Source organism: Triticum aestivum, chromosome 4B, assembly GCF_018294505.1.
Source record: "Triticum aestivum cultivar Chinese Spring chromosome 4B, IWGSC CS RefSeq v2.1, whole genome shotgun sequence".
NCBI classification, from domain to species: Eukaryota; Viridiplantae; Streptophyta; class Magnoliopsida; order Poales; family Poaceae; genus Triticum; species Triticum aestivum.
Window position 1 is genome coordinate 372,623,198 of NC_057804.1, and position 15,217 is coordinate 372,638,414.

Below are 15,217 nucleotides of genomic sequence, written 5' to 3' on the forward strand. Positions count from 1 at the left end.
GTTACTGTGAGACGCCCTACTCGTTTAAAGAGTGCAGTGTCATCCTCCCCACATGATTCTCAAGAAACAGCAAGGCTAAATGAAGATAGTCAACGTAGCTCTCTAGTTGATCATTGCAATTCCCCCACACCACCATCGCAGGTGCTTGCTCTTACTTGGCAGTGTGATATGTGGTTGCATGTTGCATATGGTGTCTACCTTGTAATGCTTCTAATTAGGGTAAATTGCATCTGCTTAGTTAACACATTATACCTATGAATATGACATGCCTTCCTGTTTTTGGTACATACCATGTTCTTACATCAAACTACTTCTCTTGTGTATCCCTCATCAATGCTCCTAATTTGTTAAATTGCATCTCCTTAGCTTACACATTATACATGTGAATATGACACGCCTTCCTATTTTTGGTACATACTACATCTGCCTATCACACCATGTTCTTACATCAAATTACTGTTCTTATGTATCCTGCGTCTATCGCTTATGATGAGACAGTCACGCACATGGGTTAATATGAGACGCAATACTCTTATAAAGAATGCAATTTCATCCTCTCCACATGATTCTCAAGAAACAGCAAGCCTAAATGAAGATATTGAACATTGCTCTGTACCTGAAGACAGCACTTCCCCTACACCACCATCACAGGTGCTTGCTCCAACTTTGTAGTGTGATATGTGGTTGCATGTTGCATATGGTGTCTCGCTTGTAATGCTTCTAATTAGGGTAAATTGCATCTGCTTAGTTTACACACTATACCTGTGAATATGACATGCCTTCCTATTTTTGGTACACACTTCATCTATGTGTTAACCTTGTTCTTACATGAAACTACCTCTCTTCTATATCCTGCATCAATCACTTATGATGAGTCACCTTTATTCATTGCATATTGCATATTATTTCTAGCCTTTTGCCATGTATTGCTTCTAATTTGGTCAAATACATTTGTTAGGGCACCCTTTTAATTTGGCAAAGTGATATTGGTTTCATCTTTCATATGGTTTCTAGCTTGCATCGATTCTAACAAGTTCAAGCACCTTGTGCTTAGTTTACACTTTATACATCATACATGTCAATATGTCACGCCGTCCTATTTTTCATACATATTCCATCCTCCTATCATGCGGCTGCCTTACATGAAAGTAGTGTTCGTCAGTATCATGCATCAATAAGTTCTGAAGAGCAAATTTTATTCCTTTTTCTTGTGGGTTTGACTTGACAAGGCAAAATCAAGAAAGAGGAAGGAAAAGAGTAAGTAAGGCGATGATGGTGGTCCTCTGCAGCAACGTAAATGGAGCATCTGTACCGATTCTCCTTGTACTGATAGTGCATTACATGGTCCAAGTCTCCGCTCCCCTACTCCACCATCCAAGGTGCTTGCTCTAACTTGGCAGTGCGATATCTGGTTGCATGTTGCATATGGTGTCTAGCTCGTATTGCTCCTAATTAGTGTAAACTGCATCTCCTTAGCTTACACATGATACATGTGAATATGACACGCTTTCCTGTTTTTGGTACATACTATATCTGTCTATCACACCATGTTCTTACATGAAACTACTCCATCAGTCACTTATGATGGGACACCTTTAAGTTGGCAGTGTGATATTGGTTTGCGTCTTGAATATGATTTCTAGCATGTATTGCTTCTAGTTTGATGAACGCCGCCTATGACGAGACAATTTTAACTTGGCGGAGTGATATTGATTGCACCTTCCATATGGTGTCTTGAAGTGTTTCTAATTTGTTGAAGTGCCTTCTGCTTAGTTACCACATCATAGGTGTGAATATGTCAAGCCGTCCATTTTTTCGTACATATTCCATCCTCATACCATGACTTTGCCTTTCATCAGAGTAGTGTTCGTCAGTATCATGCATGAATGAGTTCTGAAGAGCGAATGATATTCCTTTTTCTTGTCGGTGTGACCTCACAATGCAAAATCAATAAAGCTGAAGGAAATTGGCAAGGCATTGGATGATGGTGGTCCTTCCGAGCAACTGAAACGAAGGTTCTCTACAGATTCTACTCCGCCATCCTCCCAACAAGATTCGCAAGACAACGCAAGGCTAGACAGTCAACGTAGCTGTGTAGATGATGAGCACATCTCCCCTACTCCACCATCACAGGTTCTTGCTCTAAGTTGCTTCTGATTATGTAGAATTGCATCTGCGTAGCTTACAACTTATACCTGCAACGATCACTTACCCATAAGACACATTTAACTTGGGACTGTGATGTAGGTTGCATCTTGCATTGTCTTCTAGCTTGTACTGCTTCTAATTTCTTGAAATGGCACTTACGATGAGACACTTTTTACCTGATAGAGTGATATTGGTTGCATGTTCATATGGTGCCTAGCTTTCATTTCTTCTAATTTTGTTGAAATGCCTTCCGCTTACTGTTTTTTCATACATATTCCATCCTCCTATTGTACGTGTGAATATGAAATGTTGTCTTTTTTTGTATATATTCCATCCTCCTATCTTGCGCTTGCCTTACATCAAAGTAGTGTTCGTCTGTATCATGCATCAACCAGTTATGCAGAGCTAATTTTATTCATCTTCTTGTGGTTTTGACTTCATAAGGCAATATCAGAAAATAGGAAGGAAAAGAGTAAGTTAGGGGATGTTGGTGGTACTCCACACCGATGCAAACAGAGACTCTCTAGATTTGCCACTGCTACTACTAATGAAGTTGAAGTCCCAAGTCTACATGATGAGTTCATCTCCTGCACTCCACCATCGCAGGTGCTTGCTCTAAGTTGACAGTGTGATAATTGGTTTCATGTTGCATATGTTGTCTAGCCTGTATTTCTTCTATTTTGATTAAATTGCACCTGCTGAGTTTATACATTATACATGTGCATATGACATGGCTTTCTGTGTCTAGAATACACTGCATCTATCTATCATACCATGTTCTTACATCAAAGTACGGCTGTTGTGTATCCCGCATCAGTAACTCATGATTGGACGCTTTTAACATGGCAGTTTGATAGTGGTTGCATCTTGCATTGATTTCTATGTTGTACTGCTTCTAATTTTTTGAATTGCCACTTATGACAAGACACTTTTAACTTGGCAGAGTAATATTGGTTGCATCTTTCATATGGTGTCTAGCTTGCATTACTTCTATTTTCTTGAAAATCCTTCTGCTTAGTTTGCACATCGTAGCTGTGAATATGTCATGTCGTCCTGATTTTCTTACATATTCCATCGTCATACGGTTGTCTTACATCAAAGTATTGCTTGTCTGTATCATGCATCAATGAGTTCTGAAGAGTGATTTTATTCTTTTGTGTTGTGGGTACAGCTTGACATGGAAAAGTCAAAAAAGAGCAACGAAAATAATATAGTAGGGAGTGCTGTTACTCGTTAGGTGAAACGGAAAAGGTTCTGTCGTCGAGATTCTGTTGGTACTTATAGTGCAGTAGAAGGTCCAAGTTCACCGGCTAAATCTACAAACACAGTATCACCTACTCCACCAGCTGCAGCATCCGCTTCAACTGTACCAGCATCTCAACCAGTTACTCGTTCGTTTGCTCCAAAACTGGCCAGTTCCCAAGCTGCCTTCACACCTAACACTACTTCTGAAGCACTGCTAACACAACAAGACTTGGCAAGATCAGATGAACCTCATGAGCATCAACACCAAGACAGTACCTGACTGAGTCAAGTTGCAGTTGCATGCTCCTTTATATGTACTCTCACAGTTTAATGTACACTAACACTTTCCATATTCGTTGTTGAACTAGCACCACGGCTCAAGCAGAAACAGACATCAGGGATAATGCTTGACAGATTAACAAAATCTAAAGGAGGAAGAATGGAGATCCATTCTGAGGCAGGTTTAAAAAGGCCACGTGATGCTACAGAGTCAACAAAGTTAGTATCAGAGGCAGCCGTTGCCGTTAGGTGTCATGCACATATCCTCCCAACGTGGATCCAGTACAGGAATGAGAAAGACAATACCCAGTTTAACACCTTCCTTGACCATTTATCCGTAAGTAATGTTATTCATCGCAATTAGTAATATTGTCTTGCTCTGTCCCATACTTTATAGCTTCCTCCTAACAAGACTCACATTCTTTTTTCAACAGATGAGGTTCAAGTTGGATCCGAAAGATGATGCAACTAAACAAGCATGCACTCATGTTTTTCAGTCTGCTCTGCGACAGTATCGGTACCACCTTAGAAAATCTCAATTTGAAGGCAAGGCTAACAATGAAATCGCCCAAACATCTCCAGTGGAATATATTACAGATGAAGACTGGACATCCCTCATTAAACACTGGTCTGATCCAAAGTATCAGGTAGGATATATGTATTTGATCAGACCAGATATTGAACTTGTATTTATGTATGTGCCTTACAAGTGTATCTTCTTCTAGGCTAACTGTTTGAAGAACAAAACCAACCGTTCTAAAGTGAAATTCCAACAAACAACAGGATCTCGCAGCTATATTGCACACTGCGAGGCTCTTGTAAATAGCTGCTACTTCCTTCTTTTTTTTGTGCCATATTATTGTATCTATATTGACTTGTTCCAAATACAGAGGAAAGCCCGTGCGGACCAAAAAGAACCTGAACCAAATGCAGTGCAAATCTTCAAGGATTGCCACACCAGCAAGATGAAGGGCATGAGCACACCAGTTTAAGCCACTGTTGTAAGTCCTTACTCCTCCTGCCTTGAATTGATTGGTATTGTGATGTGTTCATTTAACTACTTGGTTTGCAACCAATGTCACTTACTCTATTCACTTTTATACACAGTTGTCTTAACGTATCATTTCACCTTACATGGTTTAAAAGAGATGAAGGGTATTCTTTTGGTCTTGATCTGTAATCTAGTTGTTATGTTCACGTGCGCACACAATGATAAAATAGCATGTTTGTTTTATATCTGTTTGCCCATGATATGAATGATGTCATACTATGTTCATCCTACTTTAAACCATGTCTCTTTATCCTTAGATGTCAACGAATGTGAGGAAATAGACAATACAATAGGCATGCTACATGGACATATGTTCTGAAAGTGATTTTATTATGTAGTTGGCCCTACAATACATGCTAATGTATTACAGTAGTTCACCAAAATAAGATATGTATAAACGTTTAACCTACTTTGTTTGTTTTTGTCTCATTAGTAACTCACTGGTACACTAATCTACAAGTTCAAACTTTCAGGAAGCTATGGAACAAATGATTGAACAACCACAACCACCTGAAGGTGACGAGGCTACTACAAGCACAATGTCATCTCTTGCTGCAGTGCGTCAGTATCTCTCCACTAACAGTGCAAAAAGCACCTTGCTGCGTAATTCTGGGTTGGTTGTCAAGGTAACCTCGTCCAAATCGCCTACTGAACAAAATCTTCCTGCTAGATAGAGTGATATATCTGTGCTCCAGACACAAGTCCAATCCCTAATGGATGTTGTTTCGGAAACAAGAATAGTGGTTGAGAAATATCGTCAAGATATGAATGGTTTTGAAACCAGACTATCAAACATTCGCTTCGTTGTTGAAGAGCAATGGCAGAAAAAAGGTGGAGATCGTGCTGCTCCATCAGATTCTACAGCCTGAAACATTAGCACTCAGGTCAAATGATCTGTGCTTCTATACATCTAATGGTGCTTTTATCTGGAAGGACTGTAAACTTTATGCCAACAGGTCTTTTGTTGTATGATTGGAATTTATTTTGTTGTGATACAACATTTATGATGCTGCCACAGGCTGCAGTAATTATGACACTATTTTTGTATAGTGTAGGTTTATCTTAGTAATGTATTCGAACGAAAGCTTCGTAGGAGCCCAACATGCCAACATTCATCGGGCCCATTCCAGTTGGGCTAAAAACGATTACGGGCCGAAATTGGCATGTAGCCCACTAAAAATATCTGGGCTTAAATTAGCATAAGCTTTCAAATTTTTCTGGTAGGCATGTGCCCATAGTGGGCCTTTAACAGGCCTAAACATAATTTGGGCCCTCAGTAAAAATAGGCCGTTTACAGGTGTAAATATCGAGCCCATAAAAAACATGGGCCTTTAATAGACCGAAAGTGAGATTGGGCCCTGATTGTGCCAAATAACCCACTGGGCTTAGCAGGCTGAAATGGTGGCCCATTTACGATGCGGATATTTGACAGGCCAAAATTCGGATGGGCCATAATGCGCCGACCTAATACACGGGCCTTTAACAGGCCGGAACTTCGGTCGGGCTAGATTATCGTCATTTTTATATGGGCCGTTAATGGGCCCGATATGACGTTGGGCCACATATGGCCCATGGTTTACGTCCGGCGTTAACAGGCCGAAAATGACAATAGGCCGAAAGTGTCCCAAATCTATAGTGGGCCTCTAACCGGCCGAATGACAGACATGGCCGAATATGACCCAAATCCTTCATGATCGTTTATGGGCCCAAAGTTTTGATGGCCTGTAAATGGGCCCAAATAAAGTCGGACCTTTAACAGGCCGAAAATACACCGGGCCGTAATTCGGCCCAATTACTTAGCGGACTGTTAACGGGCCAGAAGTGACCATGGGCCGCATTGATGACAAGTTTAGACAAGGCCGTTGACGGGCCGATTTGACAGAGAATGTTGGGCCTTTAGCTGGGTCGGGCCATTATGGTCTGCAGAATCTTGTGGGCCTTTCGCTGGGCCGGCCCATTGTGGTCCGCAAAATCTTGTGGGCCTTTAGCTGGGCCGGTCCATTATGGTCCGCTAAATTTTGTGGGCCTTTAGCTGGGCCGGCCCATTATGGTCTGCTAAATCTTATGGGCGTTCGGTTGGGCTGGCCCATTTAAACTTTGTGGGCCACTTTTAGGCCAGTCCACGTGTCAACATATCATAGGCCCATCTCGACCGTTGGATGAGTGACACCTGTGCCAACGCGGAGCTGACACGTGGATCCGTCATCCAATGAGAATTTTACACGTGGAAAATCGGCATTGGTCGTGGCTGTTAACGGGTTATCGGATCCAAAATCCGACCCGGTAGCTTAACGGCGTTCCTTTACGGTGGATGCCACATGTCGGTCACCCTTGACGAAAGCACTTCTGTGACGCGCGATTTATCGTCATGGAAGTGGACACTTCCGTGATGATAATTTTGGTAATGTCATGGAACACTTCTACGACAGCACAGGTATGACTATCTTGATTCTATCATAAATTTGTCATGGATGTGCATGCATGACAAAAAACGTGACCTATTGTGACAAACACGTATCATCACGGAAGTGTATTTTTTTGTAGTGTATGTGCATTTTCTAGGCATTAATGTACACAATTCAAATTCAAACAATGGGTGCATGAAAAGGTGCACAAGAACGGTCTGGAAAACCATGCTCATGCTATTTAGTAAATTCTCATGCCTTTTTACAAGGAATGGGCAGAGATTTCATGGAAATGTGTGGCAATAGTCAACCACAAACACGTCGTTTATTGGTTTTTCAACTGTAGAAAAATGAAATGGATGCTTGAAAAACATGAAGGCTGGCACGGGCCATGGTATGGCCTCACCGTGCCCTGCTAAAAATTTGAGAAGTTTTGTCTTATGTCGTCATGCACGCCCTTCATAAATCGAACCATCACCGAGGAAGTTTCATGGTTTCGAGGGGGAAATCACCAAGATTGAAGGGGAATCCAAATTTCCATCCTAGTTTGTCATTCAATTTTTTCCAACGATTAACATACCCCCTCCAATGCAACATGTTCAAATTTGGCATTTTTCCAGGCTCATTTACCATATTTAAGGGATCATGTGCATTTTCTAGGCATTAATGCACATAATTCAAATTCAAACAATCGGTGCATGAAAAGGTGCACAAGAACGGTGTGAAAAACCATGCTCATGCTATTTAGTAAATTCTCATGTCTTTTACAAGGAATGAGTAGAGATTTCAAGGGAATGTGTGGCAATAGTCAACCACAAACGAGTTGTTTACTGGGTTATCAACTATATAAAAATGAAATACATGCTTGGAAAATATGACACCTGGCGTGGTGCCATGGTATGGCCTCATCGTGCCCTGGTAAAAGTTTGAGAATGTTTGCCTTATGTCGGCATGCACGCCTTTCATAAATCAAACCATCACTTAGGAAGTTTCATGGTTTCGAGGGGGGAAATCACCAAGATTGAAGGGGTATCCAAATTTCCTTTGTCCTTTGTCCATGAGTTTTTTCTATGATGAACATACACCGTGCAAATCACCGTGTTCAAATTTGGCACTTTTTCGACTTCATTTACCATATTTACGGGATTATGTGCATTTTCTAGGCATTAATGCACATAATTCAAGATCAAACAATCGATGAATGAAAGGGTGCAAAAGAATAGTCTGGAAAACCATGCTCATGCTACTTAGTGAATTCTCATGCCTTTTACAAGGAATGGGTAGATATTTTGATGAAATGTGTGGCAATAGTCAACCACAAATGTTTGTTTATTGGGTTTTCAACTATAGAAAAATGAAAACAATGCATGAAAAACATGATGCCTCGCGTGGTGCCATGGTATGGCCTCACCATGCCCTGGTAAATTTTTTAGAAGTTTTGGCTTATGTTGTCATGCACGCCCTTCATAAATTGAACCATTATCGAGGAAGTTCCATGCTTTCGAGATGGAAATCACTAAGATTGAAGGGGAATCCAAATTTTCTTCGTTCTTTGCCCTTGAGTTTTTTTCTATGATGAACATACACCCTGCAAACCACCATGTTCAAATCTGGCACTTTTCCGGGCTCATTTACCATATTTAGAGGATTATGTGCATTTTTACCATATTTAGAGGATTATGTGCATTTTATAGGCATTTAGCGCATATAAATCCAATCCAGCTATAGTTGCACGAGTGTGATGTGAGGGACGTGGATTGTCGTTCGATCGTGGCGCATCCTAGGGTTTCGTCCAATCATAACGCAACACACAATAGGCTCAGCGCACACTGCTTTCGGAGGCAACGGAGATGAACCGTGTGCGATAATGAACGAGCAAGATTGTAAGGGAAGCGGAATTTCCTTCGTCATTTGTCGTTGAGCTCTTAAAAACCACCGCACTGTATGGGTGTCCGGCCACTCCGTCCTAGAGCTCTCTCCAAGAGTTCATGGCACCGCGATGCACAGTAACTAGTAAGGAAGTGATGGCATCCCGCCACGCCGCGTTCCTCGCCGCCCGCGACCGCACACATGGTAAGGAAGCGACGACATGCCACCGTGCCGAGTTCATCGCCATCGGCGGCCGCACAAGTACGTGGGCGGACTTTGATGCTGCCATGGCCGAATGGGCGGTGGATCTAGAGGCGTCCAAAGCCGAACAGAAGGAGTGGAGAAGGCAGAAAGCATTCAAGAAAAGAGAGTCCCGCCGCCGCAAGAAAGAAGAGGCCACACGCAGTGCTGAGGAGAGATCGGCGGCGATCAAAGCACGATGGATTGTCGCCTATAAGGCCAGGAAGGAGAACGACTGCGTCTGGCTAGCATGCCCTGATGCTAGCATGTGAGAAGTAGTTAGTGCGTGTGTCGCCCGTACATTTTAGAATTAATTACGAGCATCTACCAGTACTACATACGTACTAGTTTTACAGCAAATTACCAGTAGTACTTTAAGTTGGTACTATCTATTATTAATGTACAATGTCAGTAAGCGCATCCTATGACGGCTTTGAGCATTGATTAGCATGTGTTCACTGAAGTTTTGTAGCTACACCCCAGCCCTAAATACTCCCAAAACGTCTGCCCGCAGCCACCGGAGACTAGAGCTAGCTGCAGCTGGTTTTTATTTCCACCTCGCCGCGCGAGTTGGCTGCACACCAGCTTAAATTGCCGCGCCGGTGGATGGCAACAAACTTCTCTCTTGTTGCATAGGATCAAATCTGGCTATGCGAGCGAGGCAAGTTGACAATTGATTGCATTTCACAAACTGATGATTGTTCATCAGGTGTCACCTTGCCTTGTTCATGTACATTGAATAATCCTGATACAATGAAAGAGATTTTTTTTTAATTAGGTGCGGTTGGAGATGCTGATAGATATAAGAATTATTAGAAGATCACAAAACACACGGTTTCTATGGCATACCCGTGTGCGTTTTTTGCGTTAACGATCCATAAGTCAGTTATCTGTGCGATGTTTCCTAATAAAGCAAGCATACCGTTGACCGAAAAAAAATCAACTACACGTGTACATTTTTTTGGACATGAGATCTGCCAATTTTCTCTTTTCTCGCACATGAGTATTTTATGCGCTTCGTATGTGTTGTGTGTTTCTCCCGACCAAGTTTCAAGTTTCCCAGCAAAATTTTTAATAGGCGCGCGATTTCAGAATTTATTCCTCCCACCACATCCCCACCCATCAAATTTCCTCAGTATCTCCCCCCTCCCCCCTCCCAGCAGCTCAAACTGCCGCCAGTGCAACCACAGCTTCAACCACATCTACATTCTGCCCGAGCATCATCGATCCAGTCAGGTAATCCACCGATCTCTATCACGCCCCCGGCCTGATTGCTTAAATGGCGCATGCGAACATCCTCATGCCTCCAAATCCCCATCGCCCCTACCTCCAGAGCACCATCGCGCAAGCCCGACCACATATCACGTGGAGGTCAAGGAGCTGATGGTGGTCGATGGCATGACAGCCATTGTGTGTGTTGATCGGAGGAAGACCTCGCATCTGTCGCCACCGACTTGGTGCAGGCTCTAGCCCAGATGAAGTGCCCCAGCGACTACCCCCGAGGACTTACCAAGTATGATCTGACCAGCTCATTCTCACTTGTACCACTTGCAATGGCTATGTTTTGTACGGTTGATGTATTAAGCATGTTTGTGCCTTGTTTATTTCAGTACTACAGACTGTGTGATGTTCAAGTATTAACCGTCCAGCTCAATTTCACCAATACCAGCAACAAACTTACAATACATGACTCAGGATATCACTAGAGATGCTGCCCATTTGCTATTTTTGGTGGATGCTAACCCTGTTGTACTTAACATGACTGTCCATGTACTTACGCAGGGTCATAACGGGCGATGTTGTTGTTTGCCGTTGAGGTTAGTTGCATCCCATGTCTTACAGTATTTCACATCATTTGTGCAATTGCAGTTTAACTTCTCACATTTACCGGTTACCTGTAAGTACACATGTCAGCAGCACCGATCCATGCTTCGAACCAGAGGAACAACTCGCCTCCGCCGCCATGGACTTTGGGCGGGCTCCGGCCAAGATGAAGTGCCCGAGCAACTACCTCTCAGGACTTACCAACTATGAACTCGCCAGTTCAATCTTACCAATACCAGTTGTAATTAATGGCTATGTTTTGTACGGTTGATGTATTACTCATGTTGTAGCAAACATGCCTAACACGTTTTAGCTATTTTCCCTACCTTTTTATAGACAACTGGGCCATTCTCTGCTCTGGCAGCACCTGCATTGCGATGTTTAACTCTGCCAATTGCATTTTTATCAGTACGGATTTCAATGTCTATTAAGCCTGTTGCAATTAACAGTTGTATCCATTTTTTAACAGTTGTATTTCAATGGCTACAAACTTACAAAACATGACTTAGGATGTTGTTAGGCCTGTTGCAATTAATAGTTGTATCCATTTTTAATCTGTCCCTTTGCTACCATGCTACTCTCCGCAATAAAGATATACTAGAGATGCTACCCATTTGCTATTTTTAGTGGAAGCTAACCTTGTTGTACTTAACATGCCTTTCCAAATACTTACACAGGGCCATAATGGGCGATGATGTTGTTTGCCGTGGAGCTTAGCTGCATCCCATGTCTTACAATTTTACATCATTTGTGCAATTGTGGTTTGGCTTCTAACAATTACTTGCTTCTTGTAGGTACACATGTCAGCGACACTGATCCACTCTTCGACCCGGAGGAACACGTCGCCTCCGGTGCGGCCAACTTGGGGCGGGCTCTTATCCATATGAAGTTCCCAACAACTACCCCTCAGGACTTACCAAGTATGAACTCACCAGTTGAATCTTACCAATACCAGTTGCAATGGCCATGTTTTGTATAGTTCATGTATTAAGCATGTTGTAGAAAACACGCCAAGCATGTCTTATCTATTTTCCCTACCTTTTTATAGACAGCGGGGCCATTCTCTGCTCTAGTAGCACCTGCCTTGCGATGTTTAACTCTGACAATTTCATTTCTACCAGTACCAGTTTCAATGGCTATACTACGTTGTCTATTGCAGTAAACAATTATGTCCATTTTTTAATCCGTCCCTTTGCTACCGTGCTACTCTTTTGCAATAAAGATATCACTACAGATGTTGCCGTTTTATTACCATTTGCTATTTTTGGTGGATGTTAACCATGTTGTACTTAACATTGGCTTTCCATGTACTCACATAGGGCTACAATGGGCGATGTTGTTGTTTGCCGTCGAGGTTAGTTGCATCCCATGTCTTATACACCATCTGTTCCTAGATATAAGTATGTTTAGAGATTCCAATATAGACTACACGGAGCAAAATGAGTGAATCTAGATTCTAATCTAAAATATGTCTATAATTCTATATACATCCGTATGTAGTTCATATTGAAGTCTCTAAAAATACTTGTACTTGGGAATGTAGGTAGTTGTATTTTACATCATTTGTGCAATCTCAGTTTAGCTTCTAACATTTACTGGTTGCTTGTAGGTACATATATGAGCAGTACTGATCCATGCTTCGATCCCTTTTGCGTATGGGGCAATGAGATATTCATGAACAAGCATCAAGTGAGAAAACCAAGAAAGATTGTTAGGTGAAAGAAATGGGTGATGGGAATTAAGCTCTTTATTTACACTCTGTCCAAGACAATAGTGAACTTTAGGATGGTAAGTAATGTGTTGCCTTTTCCCCTGCCCACAACAAGTTACTCTATTAGACCTGAGTATCTAAATATTTTTCTCTTTTCAGTGGTTTCTGAAGCTATTTACTGATGATTACCTTGCAAACTACATGACCGGAGTGGAGGCAACTAAGGTTAAAGTATATAATTCATGCTACCATGATAATGCTCTAGAAGTCTTCCTGAAGGCGGTGAAGGATGGGCAGGCGATTGTCACAAGGAGTTGGACAAAAGTTGTTCATGCCTATGGCATGCAGGAGGGCACATTATGGGCATTCCGCTTCTTCAACACCATCGGCAGCCAAAATGATTTACAGTTGTCTCTTCACCTTTACCGCCTCTAAATATTGTGGTTCATCATAGTTAATTGTTGTCTAATCCTATAATTAATGAACATATTGTACTGAGAATTTTATTTATGGATTGGTTGTTGAACCATTATGCTGAGAATTTGAATTCCACGTTTCATATTTAAAAATTTCCAATTGGAATAATAAATTACAGGGAAAAATAAAATTATACAACGACGAATAAAATAATGTGCACAAGGTTAGAAAGAAAACAGCGTGTGTGTGGTGAAAATAGAGAACAAACGGTTCTTTGACGTAAAACGTTTGCGATGCCCGACGAACACACACACGGTTTCGTCTCATATGCGTGTGCAATTCATGGTAATACGGCAAACGCTTCAAACCTGTGTGTGTGTGTGTGTGTGTGTGTGTGTGATAGGAATACCTATCGCACACAGTTATGAAAATGGACACGTTGGCATTAGTAGGGGTACCGTACACATTTTACATTTTTGAACTGTGTGCGATAACGTACGTATAGCAAGCACATCGGTAGATTAAATGTTGATGTCCACCTTTTTCATACGACTATAGTGGCATAATCGTTTGGGATGTCTCTCGGATGAGAAATGTAACGTCCAGATGTAACGTGTGGGACTGGGACGACTTCTCATACGTTTATTCTATGGCGATCGTCGGTAGCCGCACGCCCATCCCCAGCGGTTTTTGGGTCGTATGGGAACGACCCCCCCTATCGCAATCACTCACTTGGCAACGATTCATAATGTCATCGCGGAAAGGGGTTAAAAATCGTTTGTATAGCACATTATGGTGCCAGTCTGTGTGTCATAATAAACAAAACGGTGGAAGTTGCATGGCAATATATCTCGGAATGGCTATGTAAATGCCATAATAGGTAGGTACGATGGCTATTTCGAGGAAGGGTATATGGTGGGTTTAATGCATCGGCGAAAGTTGCGCGGCACTAGAGAGGCTAGCAATGGTGGAAGGGTGAGAGTGTGTATAATCCATGGACTCAACATTAGTCATAAAGAACTCACATATTTGCAAAAATTTATTAGCCATCGAAGCAAAGTACTACACGTATGCTCCTAGGGGGATAGATTGGTAGGAAAAGAGTGTCGCTCGTCCCCGACCACCACTCATAAGGAAGACAATCAAAGAACAAATCATGCTCCGACTTCATCACATAACGGTTCACCATACGTGCATGCTACGGGAATCACAAACTTTGACACAAGTATTTCTGCCAATCCACAATTACTCACTAGCATGACTCTAATACCACCATCTTTATATCTCATAACAAATGCAAGGAATCAAACTTCTCATATATTCAATGCTCTTTATATGAAAGTTTTTATTAGATCACTCTTGGATGCCCATCATATTAGGACTAAATTCATAAGCTAAGAAAATCACCATGATGTTTAAGACTCAAAATAATATAAGTGAAGCATGAGAGTTCATCAATTTCTATAAAATAAAGCCACCGCCGTGCTCTAAAAAGAAATAAGTGAAGCACTAGAGCAAACTTCCTAGCTCAAAAGATATAAGTGAAGCACATAGAGTATTCTAATAAATTCATGATTAATGTGTGTCCCTCTCAAAAGGTGTGTACAACAAGGATGATTGTGGCAAACTAAAAAGCAAAGACTCATATCATACAAGACGCTCCAAGCAAAACACATATGTTGTGGTGAATAAAAATATATCCTCAAGTAAATTTACCTATGGATTGAAGACAAAAGAGGGGATGCCATCCGGGGCATCCCCAAGCTTAGATGCTTGTTTGTCCTTGAATATTACCTTGGGGTGCCTTGGGCATCCCCGAGCTTAGGCTCTTGCCACTCCTTATTCCATACTCCATGAAATCTTTACCTAAAACTTGAAAACTTCACAACAGAAAACTCATAAGATTCGTTAGTATATTAAAATAAATCACCAGTTTTGGTACTATTGTGAACTCATTCTAAATTTATATTGGTGTTATATCTACTGTATCTACTGTATTCCAACTTCTCCATGGTTCATACCGCCCCC